This window comes from Poecilia mexicana, unplaced genomic scaffold (genome assembly GCF_051168715.1).
Source record: "Poecilia mexicana isolate PSO_F unplaced genomic scaffold, ASM5116871v1 scaffold_15, whole genome shotgun sequence".
Classification (NCBI taxonomy): domain Eukaryota; kingdom Metazoa; phylum Chordata; class Actinopteri; order Cyprinodontiformes; family Poeciliidae; genus Poecilia; species Poecilia mexicana.
The window spans coordinates 4,923,390-4,941,952 of record NW_028263384.1 but is presented as its reverse complement, the minus strand read 5'-3'; the positions used below and the strand labels follow the sequence as shown (position 1 = coordinate 4,941,952).

Genomic DNA, 18,563 nt, shown 5'->3' with positions numbered 1-18,563 from the left:
TGAGATGAGATGAGCAGGACTTTTGCCACACACACAAGGAGACAAACACTTTCCACCCTACCCCAACTCCACTTTTGCTATCTTTGGAGTGGCTGGGTTTGTCGGTAATTAAGCGAATTGGAATGTGTGTTTTCATATGAAACCTCTCCCCTGGCAACAACAGTCCAGTCTTTCCCCCCTTCCTTCTCCCTCCACTGTCTTTCCCATGTTTGCTTTTATTGTTTGCACTTTCAGCTCTGTTCCTACATCTCCAATTCTAACAATACGTTCATAACATCTGGGAGTAGTTGTGCCTCATGACATCCATCAACGATTTGTTTCGACTCTGTATATGCAATTGTTCTCACAGCTTTCCGATTGAGGCTGTTCCAATTCATAGTCAGTTCCAAATGTCGACACAGCGTTTGGCATTTTTACACAGGCAAGCAACTCTTAATACACCAATATCAAAAACGTCTTGCATCAGAGACAAAAGATGAGGATTAACATGTGTATCCAAGTTAGTGTTATGAATTAAGAAGTTGGTGGTGAGGATGAGATGTGGTCAGACCCAGATTAAGTGCAAAAATTATGGTTTTAATGATAATCTTAAACTTTGCAAAATCCAGACAGCATAGGTGAGCAATGAGCAAGGAACCGAGACACTGGTAACACTGGAAACACACAGGACTGTAACACAACAAATGACACACAAATAAGTGTGGACAGGGAACAAGAGACACAGGTGGGTTTAAATACACAGGGACTAATCAGGTAACACGACAGACAGCTGGGAACAATCAGGGGCAGACATGACAACATGGAGACTCAATTAACTGGAAACACTCACACAAAAATACACACAAAAACCAAATCCTAACAGTTAGGTGTCCTTACAGCTTGGTGTTAGGACACAATCTGTTCCCAGGAGTTTTGTTAAGTTTAAAAAAGATACAAACAAGAACAGTTTGATAAACAAAAAAACATAATTTTAGCTCCAACAAGGCAATTCTTAGAGTTGTAAAGAGTGATAAGCTGAAATATGCTGCCGTGTTTCAGCTTTCCATTGGGGCTTAGCTAGATTTCTTTTAGCGATATTGGAAAGTTGGCTAGAAAGCAGGATCTACTCAGTTGCAACAAACTCTGGCTAATGATAAGAGTTAGAATCTCAAAGATGTGATTGTGTCCCAATCTGCAAAACATCATGGATACAACATCAGCTGGGCTGACCAGAACCCTCTGTGATATGGATGTTGTCTATGGCTGTTACTGTAAGGATTCTTCTTCTTCTTCTTCTTTTTTATTTTTTATGGCGGTTGGCAAGCTACATATTGATGTGAATTACCGCCATCTACTGGAATGGAACGTGGACCAGGATGCTACATATATATCACCCCACCCAATATATATATATATATATATATATATATATATATATATATATATATATATATATATATATATATATATATATATATACATATATATATATATGTATATATAGACAAGACCCAAGGTGTAGGTTGTGCAAGGAGGCCTCTGAGACAGTCCAGCACATAACAGCAGGGTGCAAGATGCTGGCAGGGAAAGCGTACATGGAACGACATAACCAAGTGGCGGGCATAGTGTACAGGAACATCTGTGCCGAATATGGACTGGAAGCCCCGAGGTCAAAGTGGGGAACACCCCCAAAGGTGGTGGAGAATGACCTAGCTAAGATCCTGTGGGACATCCAGATCCAGACAGACAAGATGGTAATGGCGAACCAACCGGACATTGTGGTGGTGGATAAAGAACAGAGGAAAGCCGTTGTGGTGGATGTAGCAATACCAAGTGACTGCAACATCAGGAAAAAGGAGCACGATAAACTGGAGAAATACCAGGGCCTCAGAGAGGAACTGGAGAAGTCCTGGAAGGTGAAGACCACAGTGGTGCCTGTGGTCATCGGGGCCCTCGGGGCAGTCACCCCCAAACTGGAGCAGTGGCTCAAACAGATCCCAGGAACAACATCAGACATCTCAGTCCAGAAATGTGCAGTTCTAGGCACAGCCAAGATACTGCGCAGAACCCTCAAGCTCCCAGGCCTCTAGTAGAGGACCCGAGCTCAGAAGATTAAAGAGACCACCCGCGGAGGGTGAGAAGGGAATTTTTTTTTTTTTTTTTTATATTAGAGATGTGCCGATCAGGTTTTTTCCCTCCGATTCCGATCACCCATGAAGGCCAATCACGGCCGATCACCGATGCCGATCACATAATTATTTTTTTAATCATAAGCACTACGGTTACATTATGTGGAAAAAGGAACCATGAATTCACCTTAATTTAGATATAAAACTTGTTTTTAATAACTTTTTCCAAGAAAAAAACAAAACAGGCATTGTACAAATTGTACTATCTGTAATACTATCTTTAGCAGACTGAAAACATATTAAGTCTCTAAAGAGGCTAAATCAGTGTTTCTCAACCTTTTTTGGGCCAGCGCCCCCCTAGCCTTTATCCAGGTCCCTCACCGCCCCCCACCAAAGAATTTGTAGGCTACTTTGCACTGACCATTATTTTATCATTAATATTACTATCACTATTGTAGATGTTTTGATTTTTATGCTTGTTTCTGTGTTTATCATCAAAAATAATTTCCCAGAGAACAAAAAAGTAATGGGAATAGAAATTATTTTTACAGGCATCTATGAAAAATGCAATGAACATTCAAGTTAAAATTGGTAGGCCTAACAGCAGCCAATCAATGGAAAAAATATTCTTATTTTGTAACATTTTCTAGTTGTTAAATCTTGCATAAAATAACCAGATAAAAGACGTTCAACATGCCAGTTTAAACTTTGAACTATTTGCAAAACGACTGAGCTCTGCAACATTAACACATGGATAGAACTGTAACTACATTATCATAGCTCTTCTTGTAGGTTTCTTGTGGTGCAGCTCTGTGCTGCCTTCAGGAGAATGGGACATCAGAGTATCATCCATAAAAATTCACCCACATTGCATTTACTGTTCAAACCAGAGCTGTCAGTGGAAAAACAAAAGTTCCAGGTCCTTTAATGCCATATAAATATGAGACAGAAACATGGATTATATTTTTATATAGACCTGTCTGTTGATTTATAGATTAATAGTGTTACTGGACAGAAATTACAAAAAGCAAATATGGTTCTTGATCAAATCCTAATGAGTCAAATTGAAAGTGTCATGGAGTCATCAGCCTCATGACATTAACACTGACATGAAAAATAATATTGAAGAAATAAATATATCAAATCTAATTAAAAACATAAATAAGTGATAAGTTTTTTACTGTTATGGTCTGTAAAATATATTTATTCTCAGTAGTAGATGTTGTCTTAACAAACCCATGGCACTTCAACTATATTTAACTTTTATCTGGAAATAGTGTCCGTTTATTCTTGCCATACAGTCTCTGTATTAATTATTGCTCTAAAGGTCTTGCCATACCAGTTTATTCCTCTGTATAGTTTCTTAGTTTATTTTTGGATTTTGTTCTTCATTCATTTCCATTTAGTTTCCTTTGATTAGTATCATCCTCTCTTGGTTTATCGCTATGTCCACTTTAGTTTCTTTCCTGTTGCTAGATTTATTTTATCTTTTATTGACGCTCACCATCAGTAATCTTCACTCATCACCTGCTGCGCCGCCTAATCGTCATGTGTTTCACATCATGTGTTGATTTTTCACTGTCCAGCGTCGGATTCTTTGTTTTTATGCCATAATTCACATCTAGTTTGTCGCTACGTTTTATGTCCCGGTTCTCCTGTTTCAGAGTTTTGCTCAATGTGTGCGTCTTTTTTTTTTTTTTACCCACTAAAGTGCAGGGCGGTCGGGAAACGTATTGATGGGGAAAAGGCAGACTGACATAAACCTTTTAAGACAACGGAAACAATTTCTGCATTCTGATTATTGAAATTTAAAAGTGCTGTGGTACCGTTGTTCTATCACCCCCGTTTCATACCGGACCTTACAGCACCGGTGTTAACGCTATAAAATGAACGCTCTCTATCGTGGTGTCACCATGGAGGGATTTCTTTATTTCTTTATTTAAATGGGTTCATTTTTCAGAGGGATACACAGTGAGGGTATCATGATTTTAGCTACCAGTAGCAGAAGAACAGAGCTGCGCCAAGAAGCTAACAGAAGCTAACAAACACTGAATAGAAGAGCTGCCATTGATACAGTTGCAGCCAAGCATGGTTTATTGTTAAACAATACAGTTTTAACAAGTTCCTCAAAGTCTAAACTGGCATTGTTGTGCATTTAAGGTGTAAAGTTTACCTTCGACCAAACGCCCCCCAAAGGAATCCCAGCGCCCCCCTTTTGTAAAAATGTCCGCCAGCGCCCCCTGCCGTCCTCTGAACGCCCCCTGGGGGGCGGTACCGCCCACGTTGAGAACCGCTAGGCTAAATAATGTAAAAAGTCAAAATAAAACCTTTCAACATTTCCAAAAAATTCAAGTATAAAACTTAACATTCAAAGGCAAATACAGGTTTCATTACAATAAACAATCCTGAGTTACTAATGAAAACTTCCCGATAGCATGGCTAGCTGATTACTGCTAGTTCTGAGTGGTGTTGGGCCGCGTTTTATCGTTTGATTTTTACACAGGAAGCACATCGGCTAAACCGTGAGTGAAACAGTCACTGGGACTGACTACTATATATTCCATTGAGGGAAATTAATTTTAACATTAAATAAACCTTTCTCAACAGGCGAGAGTGCACTTTCTCCGTCTAAAATCAGACATTAAAGCGACTTGAAACCATTCCTCCCTCCCTGGCACCCGCCCGGGCCGCCCCCCCCCTATAACCCTGTGCCTGCTTGTAGTATACTAATTCCTTTCTCTCAACAGAATATTTGGAACAGAACAACAAAACATGTTTTACTGTCTCTTCAGTAAAACATGTTGAAAACAAAAATCACATTTTCCTGTTGGATGTTACTGTAAGGATTTAGGTTTCTGAGTTGTTTTCTAGTTAATTTAGTTCCTGTGTTGTCTTGTTCCCAGCTGTGTCTTGTGTTCCCTGATTAGCCCTTGTGTATTTAATCCCACCTGTTTCTGTATTTCCTGTCGGGTCCTTGTCATTAGTTGTGTCATTGCTGTCCAGTGTTAAGGAAGAGATTCTCTGAATTAATTAATTTTGGAAAAAGTTTGGCTCTCTCTCTTCCTCTTAGATCCCAGGTCCTCCCGGCGGGCCGCGTGTAGCCCCAAAGAAAACAACAGCAATCCGTGTTGACGTCACAGAATTACAGAGTTTAATCCAATAGAAGACGATGCATAAAATTACAACAGAAACTGCAGAACAACAGAGACATACATTCATTTACCTGACAGACTTGGAAAAAGAAGGAAAGAAAGAAAAGCAAAGATGTGCAAAGACGTCTTTGGAGAATTGCAAAAGCAAATCTAATGTGTTACTTCTGTGTAGAAAGTTTTATAGTAAATTAAATTATCTTTAATTTATTCAAATAAGGCGTATCTTTGCTCATCCAATCCAGGAGCTATCTCTGACCCTCTCTAAAGCCAGGAACTCCTACCGTGTTTACGGCTTTTCACAGATGAGTGTGAAAAGGTAGAACTTCTACTGTATTGTTTTCCCACACAGACAAAAGGCAGTTCAAACGATCCTAGCAAACCATCTGCCTTAACTACAGGTAACATAAAGGTCAATAGGCCAGAATACGTTACTGATTTTAAAACCACAATTTAGGCCATTTGAATCAAGACATGTTGAGTTTTAAAACTAGCTTAAATTTATTTTCTTAACAATTCCCTCTTTTAATCTCTTAATAGAGATTATACTCTAAAATATAAATTTAAAATATGCTATGCGGTAATATAAGCCTAGATTCAGAAACACCATATTATAGCTGATAAATTAAGCCCCTCTTTTTGCATAACATTTCTACATAACATTTGTTGTTAAAATGTTGGCATATTCATTGCAAATAAAATCAGACCAAATCAGACAGCAAAATCATATAGAGGATTAAAATCCTAAAATGCATTTTCAAAATGATCTAGCCCATAGTCATGTCTTACCAAAAAGATGATTTAAAATGCATGAATTTTATCAATGCTTCACAGAAACCTTACCACAAATCTTAATGTTATACTTAAAATGATATTTTAGAAAAGTCAATCAAGTATTCCTGATACAAATAGGATGTTACACAAATACTTGTCCAAAATTATCCCTGCAATAAATGAGCAAGTTAGATACAAAATACTGCATATAAAAGACTTACAAACTATCAATAAACCTCCAGTTGTTTTGTACAACAATTTTTTTTCTGACATATCTTCATTTTGTGTCTCCGTTTCTTGATGCTCCTTGAAGTAAGATGAGTTCGTTGGCACGTCGTAGATGAAAGATGAAAACTTGGTAATAGGAGAAATAACAAAGATGATCCTCTGGTCTCTAGCAGCTCATTTTCCTTATAGTTTTGAACTCAGGGTCGTCAGCTGAGTAACCGATGCTCACCTTTTTTGGGATTTATTGTGCCCACAATTTGGTGAGTTTAACAAAGAGGGCGTTCCCTCTTTTCCAATTTGATGACATCAAAAGCATAATAGAATGAAAGAAATCCCGATGAACATCTAGGTGTGAGGTCATCCTCCGGCCAGGGAAGACCCTCAGGTTGGTTCTTTGTTATTCAGTGAGGTCATCCGCTGGTCACCATACTGGAACAGAGTCTGTCGCCTATCTAGAGCTCCTTAATGTATTTTAAAATAAAATAAGTAATTCCTTCCAATTTGAATTAATATTTTATTTACACTAATTTATTAATTAATACTCTAATTATTCTTTATTGTTTTAAGTCGTATATTGTTCTTGTTATCAAATCTTATTTTAATAGTTATTTTATTGTATTATCAGGAAGGAAGCGATTTTGTGGTAGTTTTAGTTTTATTTATTTCTCTTTAAAACTTTATTCCTAATTATCATTTATTTCCTTATGTAAAGTCTCCTCCAGTAATTTTCCTTTCGTATTATAACTCAGTAAACTTAGCATTTTAAGAAGCTGCTCCTTTAGAACTGTATTTTATCAATCTTTTGACCCTCTTTTTATATAAGGCCTACATGAGAAATAAATGTTTGCCAATGTGCTGAACCCAAATCTTAACCACATTTTAGAAGCAGTTCCATAATTGTTAATTTGTAAATCTCCAATTTAGACCAATTTAATTTCAATCATCATATTTTCTGTTTTAAAACCTTAAAGAATGATCAGCCTGTTTTTCATGAGTAAAGTTAACCGTGTCATTAAATATCAAAAATGACTTACTTTATTCCAATCATAGTTTTAAATCCCAAAATTTCAACCATTTTTAACCTTTGATCCATTTATTCTTTTGCTAACCTATTTATAAAATATTTAATTGGTTAATTAATTACCCGTTTATCAATTATCAATGCATTTTCAGTTTTGGGGAGAAATTTGATACAGCTAAGTTTATTAAATGATGTAAATATTTAGTTTTGACCTTCCTTAATGTCTTAGTTAAACAACTTATTTTAAATTAAGAAACACTGTTTTATATAAATTATTTGACAAGTAATATTAAGTTTAGTGTATTCAATTTATAAATTTTGCTTTTTCCATATCCAAATAGTTAACTCATATTTAACGCTGCTAATACACCGTAAGACATTTAATGTATTTTGATTTAACTTTAATACCCTCTTTTTTTGCCGAAACGTAAAGAGAGATCCAAACTAAAAATTTGCTTATTAGATCAATTCCATTCATTTCCCCCTGTTTCTATAACAGAACAAATGTTCTGTCATAGAATACAATAAAAATCCCATACAACTCATTGAGATGAAATCTGCTAGCACCGCTAACTTTAGCATCATATAACACAGTTGGATATAATTCAAAGATGGTGTCCCAGATGCTGTTACAATCTGAACACCTCAACCAAAGAATTCAATATTTGATGTAAATTTATGAAATCAACACAGAACTTGGTGTCATTAGCTCAGTATGCTCTATAGACACTCATCAATCCACTTTAGCACCTTAATTTTAAATTCCATTTAATTTAGTTGTCACTGAATGGTAACCACTGTAATATGAGCCAAATAAAATTTAGATAATCTCTCTTTGTAGTTGAAGCATAGCACACAATGCAATTCAGCTATGGTTAAGAAAAAAATATGTAATTCTAATAATTAAAGTTAGAATAGTTATTCCCCATTCTTCTCAGGCTGAAAGGGGAAAAATTAAACTTGTGTGAGACAAACAGAGTGAATCATGGAGGAAGTTAAGGCATTTCCGAGAAATGCAGAAAGCTATACCACATGTCTTGCAATCATAAAACTTTTGAGATGGTTTACCAAAAAAGATCAGAATGTCAAGCGAGAAGAATATGAGGCAGTCAACCCAGTAAATGTAGTATGCCCTGTGATAAATCAGGTTAGAAAAAAAATAAAAAGGAGGCATCCTACTCAATACGAGATAAATTTGGAAAAAAATAGTGAAATATTAGCAATTTAAACCGGGTACTGGCAGTGGTTTGCAACTCGGAGGCCAAAACATGCCAAAGGAGGGGTCAGAGGACTGAGGTCACATGCCGAGAGGTGGAGAATCTGGGACTACCAGGCAACCAGACAAACAGGAGATCTGCTGAGCTGCAACTTGACATCTTAACTTGCCCATCGTGAACTGTGCAGAGTCCATAGTGTAAAAACACACGGAACAGACCAAGCATCTGTAGAGCACAGGGGATGCAATGTCCTCTTCTTGAACTGAGGTCAGCTCTTGATGTCAGCAGTGTTCGTGGGGGAGAAAACGCAGAACAAAGGAGGGTTTCCACCCAACGTACTCCATCCCCATCAGGATGTCTTTGATCCTTGAAGTACGACCTCCTGCCGAATCCAGCTGTAGCATGCTTCATCAATAACAGTCAGAGAGCACATCCATCCCTGGGTCCTGTAAGCATCAGCGTGACCCAAGTAACATGAAATAGCAGGTATTCTTCACCGACCTCAGTTAAAATATAGGAGGTGTCGTCCCTTCCAATTGTCAGTCCGGCATCAAAGGCACAGTTCGTAGTTGCAGCACTGTGGGCGGCTATGTCTTGGCTTAAAGCAACATCAGACACCCGAAGCCAGATGCCAAGCGACACCATCATCTCACACCTTCCAGCATGGTTCCAAGCCTCAGAAACCCACCCCCAAGACCGACTTCAACTTCCAAGAACAGAACTGCCAGAGAAAAATAATACAAGTTAACTAAAAAATTCAACAAAAGTCTATGCCAACTTTGCTCTCTCAAATGAATTTTCACTTCCCTGTGTTATGTTAAGTCTCCACAGAGCACTCTGCCATTCCTCTCGCTTCACAACCCAAACTCTGTAAAGACAAGAAAAATAGAATTAAGCAAGACGTTTCACAACCAAATGTGGCAGAACTAATGAAGTAAGGTCACTTACTGTTTGAATCAATAAATGTCAGTACCTCGATGACATTCACTCCGCTTGTGCCAGATATCAACTACAATTTTTAAAATCACAACCTCACAAACTCATTAAAGAATTAGAACAAAATCTAGAATGTCCTAGTACTAACACTTATAAAAGTTGTGATTGAATTGCATTTTGTCAAATAATTACGAATTTCATATTGTTCTACCAAACACCAAACATCCTTATCATTGTCCCACGCTTCAAGACAAAGTCCTATTGCAAAATCTAGATCAAAATAAAACCATTATTGTAATACTGAGATCTTCAAAACAGCTTCTATTTTATGTTTAAAATGTCAGAAGTTATTCACATTTTATTTGAATTTCATAGCAGTTTTAATCAAAATCTTCCTCAAAATTAACAATTTACACCCAACTGTAACTTTATACAAAGAAATCAGCAGTGATGCAGAAATCCATCAACAATTTTAAATGTAAATAAACATTTCATAGATGTTGCTTGAAACCGTTCAATTTTAGATTACTAATTTAAATTTAGTAAGAGCTTCACTATCACAGACACCATATTTTAGTCAAGCAGGAAGGCAATATGACTCTACATTAAATAAATCCATAATTCACTATTGTTTAATGAAAAAGTCAAAATTATTGATTAACAAATTTACAATTAACCATATCTATAAATTGACCAGGAATTAAGGTCTATGTGTCCTTCTCCCCCTGTTGATATAATAAAATTATCATTTTAAAAACAATTTTGAATCTATGTCACTGTTATATAATAATTTGCTGAAAAACTAAAATATTGTAACATGTTCCACCATTTATCCAAATCATCCATCCAGTATTCAAAATAGACTGAGATGTTTCAAATTTCAAAGTTCTATCAGTAATATCTTATCTTTATAATATCCCCCTGTGTTTTCTTATTTCCAAAAGAAAAACAAATTTACAGGTGGAAAACTAAAATCAAAGAACTTTCTCCCATTATGCTAAAATTTCAACATGTCCAATCAGTTACCCATGTGACATATAAACCAACAGTTAATTCAGTTAGTGTGTTAGTATAAAATAAAAACAAAAAATAAAATTCCAAAGTGGATGAGACAGTCTCTTAATCACTAATTCTATCTGCTGCAAGCCAAGGCCGAAATTGTGCTGCCTCTGTTGTGTGCATTAATCCTACGGCACAAGCAGATGACTCTGCTTCAAATCAGATTGTGATACCAAAATATGCAATCATCACCGTAAAATTGTCCGTAAAGCAGTAGTAAAAGTAAATTTATGAAACAAAACCTTCACTGTCCCTAAATAGTTTAAAATAAGAAAAATATCACACAGCTATTCACTAAAATGACGTCATATTTACAAAACGCTTCCTAAAAACCCATCAAAGGCCATTTGCATACAAATCCACTCTCTCATTCGCACTCAAGCAGACCCATTAACACCCCATTGTAAGAAAGATGCAGGATGTTACCCCAGATCAAACTGACCAAACAAAGTGAGGTGTGATACTCCCCCAACACTCTCGTAAGAGCAGGAAGACGACCCCATTCTCAGTATTTGAAGGCATCTTTACATGAGTTGACCTATAATGTAATAAATATACCTTCCAACTCCTCAGAAACAGTGGGTAAACACATTAAGTAGTGTAATTCACCTACAGCAACTGAAAAGATCCCCATGTTCACCTGCAATTTTCTGTCACACTCCAACATGTGAAATAAAGAAATTTTCACCATAAAGTTAAAACTTTCCAATTTGTACTGATTCCATCTTCCAAACACATATTTCCCCAAATTTTAAACCAAAATTCGTCCTGTAGAAAGTTTTAAACACAATTGTCATAAGACCATGCCTGAAAAAAAACAAAATTATCCAACAGTTCTAATATTGTTTTGGTTTGAGTGAACCTGTTTTAAAAACTCCAGTTTATACACACAACCTTATTTTATGATGAGCATTGTTATTAAATGGCTACCCATTAACTAGACCCCCTGAGGGAAAGTCCCAAAAACTGTTCATGTGGTCATGTAATATGAAAAAATGGACTGCACACAAAGATCGTCCTACAAGAAACAAAGTCATTCATTAGTGTTTCAACATGTCCTACATTAACAGTGTAGACAACACTGTCAAACAGAAAAACCATCCATATCTTCTCGTTTTTGTTTCCTTGTTCCAATCAGTGAGGGTGTTCCATCCTGTGTCAGAAAACCTAGGAATTGAAGTGATTGTAAATGTTACAATATTATAAAAAACAAGCAATGACATCTTTCCAGAGCTCCAGCCTGGAACTGACGCCTTATATGTTCCCTGCTGAGAAAATAGAAACCTTTATAAATCTCTTAGTTTGTACTTTCCATTTCAACATAAAACACAGTTCTAAAAGAAATTCACATCAAGATCCAAGAATCCTGAAAGAGTGAGCTGCAAATGTCAGCTCACTCATTTTGGGAGTTCTTCAGAACTGAAGAACTCCCAAAATGCAAATGGAATGGTCACTCAGTCTCCCCGCTGTGAAACAAAAGACTGCAAGATCTGTAAAAGAAATCTCTGTCCCACAGAAACCATGTGCTCCAACAGGCCATGTGTTAACATAAATTTAGCAACATAACATACAGCAAAAACATTTAATAACATTTCATAAAATATTCTCATTCACCATCCATGGAATCAGTGCAGCATTCTGAGGTTGTGGTGCTGGTGAGTTTAACACACCTTCTTCCGCAGGTGCTGGCAGTTAATGGGGACATTGTTTGATCCAATGTCCCAGTTCACCACAAAAACGGCAGGGGTAGCGATGCATACTGCTCCTTCCGCCCCTCAGTGAAAAAATAAAAACCTTCACATCCAGCTGCAATCAAAAACAATTCACAGTAAACACACAAAAAGGTTAGTGAGACGCACAAAGACACAAAAACAGTAAACGAAAGAAATCCCTACGGACACCGGTGTCATAAAATAACAAACGTGTGGGCCTCACTCTTGTCCCTTCGTAACGCTAGTCGTCACAGGTGGATTTCACACCCAAAATTGTTCCAGTCCTTCCGAGTCGAGTGCAGAACTTGAGGGGGACCGACCCTTCAATTTAACGTACTCTTCAAACCACAACCCCAGACACAACGAAGCAGTACAACCTGTGCCAAATCCGAACAACACTCGGCCAAATCCGAATAACATGTCCCTTTAGAGAGGATCAAACTCTCAGGCTGATACAAGCCTGTTCCTACAATAACGCACTACTCACCGTGGTAAAAATAAAAGTCCTATGTGCTAAGATCCAAAAAAGAAAAATCACACAATTGTTTCTCTGCAATCAAACCAAAGATCCGGTCGAAGCCAGCGCATCAAAGAGAAATCAAACTCACATCAGGAGACGCACCTGTATCGTGGACCAACACGGAGCTCAAAGTCGCCCACTGCGGTCCCAGAGTCAATTGCACAGCACTTGTTAAGAACCGGACGAGTCCCCAATTGTTAAGAGAGGAAAAATTCTTGAACTTTAAAAACCTTTTGACTTGTTAAATCCTCTCTTATGCCCGGGTTCAGAAAAATGCTGTGCGCAAAGACTGAGATCACACAGAGATAACAGCATTCATTCAAGACAGATGCATACCATCACCAGAAAAGCACATCACATAACATCAGAAACCTCAGAGCACAAACAACATGTAACCCACGTGACCGCCACGCCCCAACCACCTTCCCTTTAAGCCGTCCCTTTAACAGCTGGGACCCTCATGTGTATTTCCGGGTTTCCACTGTGCTGCTGCTCATTGTTGGTTGTGGCGTCGGTTGTTAATAAAACAATCTCAAATCTCCAACTCGACTCATCGCTGAACAAATTCATCCCTAAAACTCGAGGATCTGCGGTGAGTTAAGTACCATCTGAACTTGACGTTGTATCAGCAATACTAGCGCCGCTAATATATCCGCTGCAATACTCACCAGGTTGGGCTTTGTTGATGCCTGGTTTACCTTCTGATGAGAACAAGTAACATCCACTTCCTCAGACAATCCGTTACTCGACGGTGAGTAAATATTCATCCATATATGATGGGGCGTTATTTCCGCTGTGCTCCGCCAGTTAGCATTAGCTACCAACTCGACAATCAGTTGCCTGCATGAGTTCAGTCCACTTACTAATTATTTACTTAATAAAAAGTCACATTGTTGAAGCCGAATTAAAGGCCACACCTTTAATATTTAAAGGCTTCTCTTTCAACTTTAGATTTGATTATTTTTCATGATTTCTTTGTTTATTGTTGTATTCCATGCTGGTGCATCAATGAAGTCTGGTACCTAATATGATTTTGTTTGTAGCTACTTTGATCAATCACATTCTTAAAGTTGATTGATTTGATTTATTATTAGCTGTTCGTAGCGACTGCTAATTACCTTGAGAAATTTTGAACTTGAATTATGAAGTGCACTTTTCTTTTTAAAAGGATTTTTTTTTCTCATTTTTATAAAATATGAAGTGGTTGTCAATACATAGCAGTATGTATTTGTTTTTTTTTTCCCATTTAGCTTATATAAATATAACATTTATATATGAACTTAATGTATGTTTTCTGGCCTTTTAGGTCAGGTTTTTTTTCTCCCCCTTCATCGACTCGCTTGATGACGGAGGATGGCGAGCTACCCACACACCACCTGGTGGTAGGAAAAAGAAAGACACTCTCCACACAGGAAAACCAAACGACACTTTTCACACAGGAAAACCAAACAACACTTTCCATACAGGAAACAAAATAAACTCTAAGGGAGTATCTAAAGGAAAAGAACAATTCTCCCGTTGCTCTTGGACTTTTGAACTACATTTGGTTTTGAAGTATTATTGATTATTTCTTTGTTGGTTTGTTTTTTTTCCCCCTCCTTGTTTCTTTTGAACAATCTATTTTTGTTTAGTTTTTGCTGTTAGTATTATTATTATTATTATTATCATTATTATTTCCACTGCAATAAATAGCAATATAAACAAAGCTCTTTGCATCAGTTGCATCAATTATCCACCCAATCATGACTCCATGCCGTACCTATTTCTGATTTTACAAAGTGGTTAACGCTAAACCTTGCAGTCAGACCTGCGCATTTAATAAGAGCGTTACATGTGGCGAGCTAGCCGGGCGTCTTGTAGTGGGTGAATAATTGAATAATTCCACAGTACCTTTATTTTGGATGCGTTATCATTATCAATAACAAAAACAAAAATGGATGTTGTTACTCAGCTGGGGTTAAACATGCAACGATCTGTGTTAGTTACTGGCACTCAGAGCAGTGAGGACGAAAAAGAGATAGTTGATCGTTTACAATGTTATGGTGCAGTAAAAGAGGTTTTCCATGTCAGTGATCCACAAAGTACATTTTATAAAAACCTGATTGTCAAGTTTGAAGAAGATTCTACATTAAATGCACTACAACCCCTTTTCCCATATAATTACCCTTCCCGAACCACAGTAGATGCGATATTTCGTGTTACTTCTCTCGCTTCAGAGTATGCAACCTCAGTGAGTAGCAGCAGCCCTCCCATGGGCTACATTGATGAGCTGAAGAACATAGCTAAACAAAGTGGAAAACGGTTTGAGGAGGTCCTGAAAGGTGTAATGGATCAAATCAGCACACATTTGGAGACAACAGGAGATGATGATGATGGTGGTGATGATGGAGATGATGATGGTGGTGATGATGGTGGTGATGAAGAGGAGGAAGAAAAAAAAAGAAGACATCCTCACCTTAGCACAGTCTGTGCAAAGTCAGCAGATGTTACCAACTGTGCCTCAAGCCTCTTCAGCTCCTCCAACCCATTCGTCCACTGATCAGCAGGGAGCACCACCTCGACCCAGTCACTCCCGTATACCACCAACCCAGAGGTTTCCTTTGTCGAGGAATGACCTCATTCCACAGGACGTTCAAAGAGTTGTGGTGGAGCATGTTGTAAAAAATAGTGACTTTTCCACATCTTCACTTAGACTCGCTCATTTTCAGGAAAAATTCCTAAACCAAGCAATGAAGCGGACTATGACTCATGGCGATCTCAAATCGAACTGTTACTTGCTGATCCCAGCCTTTCCAGATTGCATGTTAATCGGCGAATTGTGGAAAGTTTGTTGTCACCAGCTGCAGATTTAATTAAATGTTTGAGCCCTGGTGCACCACCTTCCACTCTTCAAGTCCTTGATTCAGCTTTTCAGACAGTACAGGATGGAGAGGAGCTTTTCGCTCAGTTTTTAAACATTTTCCAAAATCCTGGAGAGCGGCCATCTTCCTATCTCCAGCGATTGCAGCTTACCCTCAGCACAGTAATAAAAAGAGGAGGAATATTACCAAGAGACAAAGACATACATTTACTTAAACAGTTCTGCCGGGGATGCTGGGACAACTCAGTCATCTCCAAGTTGCAACTTGAGGAGAAAAAAAGCAATCCTCCCCCATTTTCTGAACTTTTGTTGTCACTCCGGACAGAGGAGGACAGACAAATTGCTAAAGAATCTCTAATGAGAAAGCACATTCATTCATCTAAACAAAAAGTGACCAGTCAGTCTCAGAGTACCTGCTCTTGTGGTCATGACACAGTTAATGAAGAACTGAAAGAATTAAAAAAGCAGATTCAACAACTCCAACGGCAGATGTCTTCCTTCATGTCCAGAAAGACACCTGTTGATGCAAAATCAGAACTGCAACAGACCAAGTCTAAGCCAAGGACCAGCAACACCTCACCTCAGACCGCTGGAAGACCAAAGCCAGGGTACTGTTTTAACTGTGGTGAGGATGGTCATATGTCTTCCCAATGTAGCAACAAAGCAAATCCAAGCCTTGTGGAACAAAAGAAGAAACAGCTTCGTCAGAAACAACAAGCGTGGGATGGAAAAAAGTCAAGTCAGCAGTTAAACTAAATGCAGTTCCTGCTGAGGGACACCCAGGAGCTGCCACCATCAGCTGTCCCAAACCCCATTCTGAATCACATTTTGTATTACCTAAGGGTCTCATCGGTACGAAGAGCATGGGCCAAATCCAAATAAAGGGAACCATCTTCAGCTGCCTCCTTGACAGTGGGTCGCAAGTCACTACAGTATCGCATTCATTTTATAATACCCACCTCTTTGACCATGAAATTATGTCTCTGAACAATCTGTTGGAAGTTGAGGGTGCCAATGGCCAAAATGTACCATACCTTGGGTACATTGAATTAAATTTGACTTTTCCACCTGAATTTCTTGGCTCACCAATTGAAGTGGACACCCTAGCTTTGGTAGTCCCAGACACCAAAACCACACATCCACTTTTACTAGTGGGCACAAATACTATTGATATTGCCTACAAGAAGCACCTTGAGAGCCAGTCTACTACTTTTAAACCCACTGCTTTTGGGTATCAAGCTGTCTTGAAGATCCTGCAGAACAGGCATGTTCAAAACTCACCTGAACATCCAGTTGTTTTGACTCTGCAGCCTGATCAGCCACAAACCATTTTATCTGGCCAAACTGTTGTCCTTGAGGGATGTTTGACCACACGGGTGTTGAGGGAAGAGAAAGTGGTTGTTGTTGAACACCCAGCCTCTTCCTGTCTGCCTGGGGGACTTATGGTTAAAGCCTGTCTCATTAACATACCTCAACATCGGCCTTGTTACCTGCCAGTGGTAGTAACTAATGAGTCAGACCATCCAATTATCATCCCCGCGAGAGCAGCCATTGCAGAGATTGCCGCTTTAGAGTCTGTTATCTCCAAAGAGCAAAGTGTCAAAGTCCATGACAAGCCTGCAGAGTCATTAACACCTCAGCTTCAATACAATTTTGGAGAATCGCCTCTAACACCACAATGGAAAAGTCGGATCATTTCAAAGCTCAACAGCATCCCAGAGGTCTTTGCCAAACATGACCTTGATTTTGGTCGTACAGACAAGGTGAAACATCAAATAAAATTGTCTGACCCTACACCGTTCAAACAAAGACCACGCCCTATACATCCACAGGATGTTGATGCTGTGAGAAAACATCTTCAAGAACTGCTTGAGTCTGGAATAATCCGTGAATCAGAATCTCCATTTGCTTCACCCATTGTGGTGGTGCGTAAGAAAAATGGCTCTGTACGCCTCTGTATTGATTATCGGAAACTTAACATACAAACCATTAAAGATGCTTATGCCCTTCCGAAGCTAGAAGATGCATTCACCGCACTAGCAGGCTCTAAATGGTTCTCTGTGCTGGACCTAAAATCTGGGTATTACCAGATAGAAATGGAGGAAGCTGACAAGAACAAAACAGCCTTTGTTTGTCCTTTAGGCTTCTGGGAATTTAATCGTATGCCTCAAGGAGTGACCAATGCTCCAAGCACTTTTCAACGACTCATGGAAAAATGCATGGGTGAGCTCCATCTGAAAGAAGTTCTGGTTTTTATTGACGATTTGATCATCTTCGCACCAACTCTTGAAGAACATGAAAAAAGATTGATGAAAGTCCTAAACAAATTAAAGGACTTTGGACTAAAACTGTCCATTGAAAAATGTGTGTTCTTCCAAACTTCAGTGAAGTATCTTGGCCATGTTGTGTCCAAGGATGGTGTGGAGACAGATCCTGATAAAATTTCCACCCTTACATCTTGGCCAGTGCCAAAGAACCTGAAGGAACTGAGATCGTTCCTGGGATTTGCAGGATATTATCGGCGATTTGTGAAAGACTATTCTGCAATCGTCAACCCGTTGCATGACCTTACTGCTGGCTATCCACCTAGCCAAAAGAAACTAAAACCTATGTTGAAACCCCAGAACTATTTCAACCCAAAAGAGCCTTTTGCTGAACGTTGGACTGAATCCTGTCAGCATGCATTTAACACCATTATTGAAAAACTCACTACTTCTCCTGTACTTATATTTGCAGATCCTCGCAAGCCATACACTCTCCATACTGATGCCAGTTCTTCAGGCCTTGGAGCAGTGCTATATCAAGAAAATAATGGCAAAAATCGAGTTGTAGCTTATGCAAGTAGAGGTCTGTCCAGAAGTGAATCAAACTACCCAGCACATAAATTAGAATTTCTGGCACTTAAATGGGCAGTTACTGAGAAGTTTAATGACTACCTATATGGCACACAATTCACTGTGGTCACAGACAGCAATCCGC

General features: G+C 38.5%; 1 long non-coding RNA gene across 1 annotated transcript; it reads left to right on the top strand.

Annotated features, from left to right (window-relative positions):
• Positions 1 to 12,910: 12,910 nt before the first annotated feature.
• On the top strand, positions 12,911 to 14,296 carry LOC148155268 (uncharacterized). The gene is made up of 3 exons (XR_015765528.1): positions 12,911 to 13,316; positions 13,396 to 13,475; positions 14,031 to 14,296. It is a non-coding gene; the product is annotated as an uncharacterized LOC148155268 (long non-coding RNA).
• Positions 14,297 to 18,563: the final 4,267 nt, after the last annotated feature.